Source organism: Heloderma suspectum, chromosome 2 (assembly GCF_057233095.1).
Source record: "Heloderma suspectum isolate Gila_16-S chromosome 2, 16-S_ref, whole genome shotgun sequence".
In the NCBI taxonomy this organism is placed as follows: domain Eukaryota; kingdom Metazoa; phylum Chordata; class Lepidosauria; order Squamata; family Helodermatidae; genus Heloderma; species Heloderma suspectum.
Window position 1 is genome coordinate 288507061 of NC_139459.1, and position 4811 is coordinate 288511871.

Here is a 4811-nt window from a genome sequence, read left to right on the forward strand (position 1 = left end):
ATAAACCTCCCTCTGGGAAACTCACCACAGTCTGGGCCTAAGTGTCTTCCAAAGCCCTTCGCTGTGCTCAGGACCAGGACCTGAGCATCGTTTGATAACACTTTGGGATGCTCACTTGGGTTAGATTAAGACAGGAGGCTGGCCCAGATAACTTGCAGATCCCCCTTCCAAATCTCAGATTTGATCTTAGAAACTAGACTGACAGACATTTTTTCTGCATCTGCAGGCATTACACAATGCCCATTTGTTGCCTGAATGCCCCTCTTTTCAAGAGGATCCACCTTCCTCTCAGGTAGGCAGGGTTTTTTTTAGGTGTTGGTGAAAATGTGGTGGCTACTATATCCATTGCAGATTGGACTTTTTTAAGTAGTCCAACATCCTTGGAGAATACAATTTGTGGTGGGAGAAATGGCATCTGAATCCACCCAGAATCCACCCATAAGATAGTAGTTGCATGCCCAGTCTCAAGGGACTAACGCTAAACATATAGTTAAGCGTGTGGGGGGGGGGGTTTGATGAGATCCACACTGCTGAACCATTGCATGCCAAGTAAGGGAGACTGTTTTTTCAGTTTCTGCTTGGCAATGCTGAGGGGAACAGAAGCACTAGCCAAGATCTGCGGCAGCTCCACTACAACCACAAAGGGTTCTGCCAGGATTAAGTCACGTACAAGTGTGAAAGTCACTGAACACCCCTTGAATTCTCTCCCTCTTATAATAGCTCTCGAGTTAAATAACTATGTGCTTATCCACTGTAAAGGAAGAACAATAATTCACTAAGTACTCAACTCCCCCCAGCCCCTGTGTAGAACCCCAAGGCTTTCTCCCAAACTGCAGTGGAAAGCAGGAGAACACCAGTAGTTTTGCTTCCAAACAGCAAAACTTGTTGGAGCTATTTGAAAATGCTACACTTAAGTTTAAAACAAAGTAGTTTGTAACTAAACCTGATACAAATCCAGAACTTGGTATGTAGTCCATCTCGATAGGGATGAACAGGTAAGAATACTGGAACTGCTGCCGTATCCAGAGTCAGAGCCTGGGTCCATCTAACCCAGTATTGTTGACACTGACTGGCAGCAGCCCTCAAGGATTTCAGGCAGGAATTCTTTCTGCCCTACCTGGAGATGCTGGGGATTGAACCTGGGACCTTCCGCATGCAAAGTATGCGCTCTCCCACTGAGCTACTGCCCATCACAGTTAAAACACTGACTTTCAAAATACATTCCTGAAGAACCCAAGGCTTCTTAGAAGTTGATCTGAGGTTCCTTGTCGAGGAGACTGGTAATGCCTGAAAAACAGCATGTCCCCCATGACTTGCAATATGTATCTAAGTGGAAGCATTGGGTACATTCTAGAGCAGAGGTTCCCAAACTTTTTGGACCCATGGGCATTTTGGAAAATTTGAAACCATGCTGTGAGCACCACCACAATATGCCTAATCAGTGGATCACAGCTTTGGCGTCTACCTGTCGCGTCTTATTGGATCTTAGGCTGTGTCTTATTCAGCAAAAACTTTTATTTTGTGTCTATTGGATGCTGCAATGTCTCTTTTATAAGGGATTGTCTAATTCAGCTAATTGCTGGCAGTGCAATACAGCTAATGCTTCTTTTAAACATGTTTTGGCAATGTCCTGTAATTGCTTCTTTGGGGGAGGAGGTTGTTACACAGTTATGGTTATGGCTGATTGTTCAATGTTGTTTTTAAATATATGTTGTTCTTCATGTTTACTGTTTGTGTGTTTTAGGTAAATGATTTTTAAACTTGTATACTATATTTTTAGTGTTTTTTACTGTAATTTAATGTTTAATGTTTTTAATCTTTGTAAACCACCCAGAGAGCATCGGCTATGAGGCAGTATGGAAATGTAATAAATTAATAACAACAACAACAGATTTTGTAGTGCAACAGTCTTAATAATCACTGATGTATAAGCTCTTTTAAGTGATTTACCTGCTTCATGGGAATTAACAAATGGTCAGCGTAAATGGATTTTCTGTGCCCTTTTGACAGCTAAAAGACTAATATGACAACACTGGAAGGATAAACACTCACCTCCTATAATGCAATGGACTGAAGACCTTACAACACTTTCAGTAGTTGAATGGGTGGCATATAGACATCCCCTTCAAATGGTTACTTGTATATTTGGTCACTTAAGTTGGAACCCATGTATAATTGCTAGAAAGTTGTATGCATTTCATACAAATCCATGTATGTATATTTAAAAAATGGGACCTTTTTTTGCCAGTGTGGTGTAGTGGCTAGAGTGTTGGCCCGGGAGCCAGGAGATCCAGGTTCTAGTCCCCACTCGGCCATGGAAGCTCACTGGGTGACTTTGGGCCAGTCACAGACTCTCAGCCCAACCCACCTCACAGGGTTGTTGTTGTGAGGATAAAATGGAGAGAAGAAGGAGGAGCATAATGTAAACTGCCTTGGGTTCCATGCAAGAGTAAAAAAGGCGGGATAGAAATGCAATAAATAAATAAATAAATAAAATTTAAAAATCAGGTGCCCATGGGCACCACATTGGAGACTCATTCACAAGAGCCATTGGAGATTCCCACAGGCACTGCAATGGGGACCCCTGTTCTAGACAGTAGTTGTCAGCTTATATGAGACAACAGCTAGGCCCAAACAAGAGAGTGAACCCAGTGCTATTCCAAGAATTCTCTGTAATATGCTGTGGCTACACCACTGGAATACAGGGGTTCCTTGGAAGACAAATCCATGTGCTAAGGGCTTCCCAAAGGTAGGATGGTTGAAATCAACTGGGCTAGATGATCAGTGGCTGCAAATGGAGAGTATTTGTAATATTTGTTCTCAAAGATCAATAGTTGGAACTAAAGTCTCATTTTTAAAGTTTTATTAATCTAGCTAAGTGTTCTGGTTTAAATAGCAAAAAAGTCATACATCTTGGGAGGACAAATGAGTAAAATGTATTCACTGTTAAATCTCCAAATAGAAAAAAACTGTTCAAGTAAAATGGGAAAGGATGTAGCTGCCTTGGAATTAGTTGGAAGAAAGGCAGGGTAGAAACATTTAAAGTTAAATTAAGGGGTAGTGATACAGAAAGAAGTCTGAAAATGGCTGTGGAATTAATGAACCTGAAAGAAAACAAAATATATTATAATGGCACTCCACCCCATACAAACTAAAATTAATTTCTACTTTAATTCGTGGTTTGTGCCAGCACTGTGGTAGATCTCTTCAGATTTTTTGGAAATATGATAGCATTAAACATTTTTAAGGTGCAGTCTTGTCATATTTAGAGCAATGTACTGGATATAGAATTTCTACATATCATTTGTACGTGGTCTTGAATTATTTACTTCAGTTGGCTGCTGCTGTTTTTTAGAAATAGTCATAAATTGATTAATGGTAGGAAAGGTTGCTCTTTTCTATTATCGGAAAAGATTTATTCTGCTGTTACCAGAGTATTTTTACAGACTTTGGAACGTGGTTATTATGTCTAAAGTAAGTATAAGAACCTTTTTATAAAAAGATGGTCTTCATTTATAATGTTTTGAATGATAAGTTCTATTACAATTAGGCCCTGTGCTCTATTTGCTGTGGCAGGGCTGAGTCACCTGGGGCCTGCCAGATGTTTTGGCCTGTAACTCCCATCAGCCCTCCACATTGGGTATGCTGTCTAGGGCTGATGAGAGTTGTAGCCCAAAACATCTGGAGGGTCACAAGTCACCCAGCCCTGAGCTATACTTTGATATTCAATTTTCTCTCTTTTTCTCTTTCTCTCTTTCCTTCTACTTGTGTATCCTACTAGGCATTACATAAATACATTGTTATGCCCTTTTGCACACTCCACTTTGGTTTGGAAGTCACTGGAGAAGGTTAGCATTTCTGTGATACAAGGTTTATTTACACATATACATAGGCTGAGCGTAAGAAGGAGGGTTGCAGCATTAACACTCCAACAGATTCCTGTTCCCCTCCAGATTTCTAGGAGAACCCATGATACCATAAGATTTCCAGAAGACAGAGGAAGTCAACTCTCTACCCCATTTTCAGACCCTATTCCAGCACAGACTAGGCTACCCCCTTCTCCTTGCCTTGGCCTAGCAGGACAAAAGGAAGAATCATCTTCCATATTAGCCCCATTCAGGCATTCTAAACCTGAATAGGGTAAACACACAAGAGGAGGGAACGCTCCAGCTGTGTCACTCTCCCTCATCGCATTTCATCGCCCTCTACTTGTCGAGGGCAACAGTCTGAAGCAGAGAACCTCCTCTATCTGTGGGGGTTCCCCACACAATATGGAATGATGGAAATCATGAGTTGTTGTTCAGTCGTTCAGTCATGTCCGACTCTTCATGACCCCATGGACCATAGCACGCCAGGCCTTCCTGTCCTCCGCTCTCTCCTGGAGTGTGCTCAAATTCATATTCATTGCATCGGTGATGCTATCTAGCCATCTCATTCTCTGCCGTCCCCTTCTCCTTTTGCCTTCAATCTTTCCCAGCATCAGGGTCTTTTCCAGGGACTTTTCTCTTCGCATTAGGTGGCCAAAATATTTGAGCTTCATCTTCAGTATCTGTCCTTCCAATGAGCAGTCAGGGTTGATTTCCTTCAGGATGGCCTGATTTGACCTTCTTGCAGTCCAGGGGACTCGTAAGAGTCTTCTCCAGCACCACAGTTCGAACGCATCGATTCTTCAGCACTCAGCCTTCCTTATAGTCCAGCTCTCACAGCCATACGTTGCTACTGGGAAAACCATAGCTTTGATTATACGAACCTTTGTCGGCAAGGTGACGTCTCTGCTTCTTACTATGCTGTCTAGGTTTGCCATAGCTTTC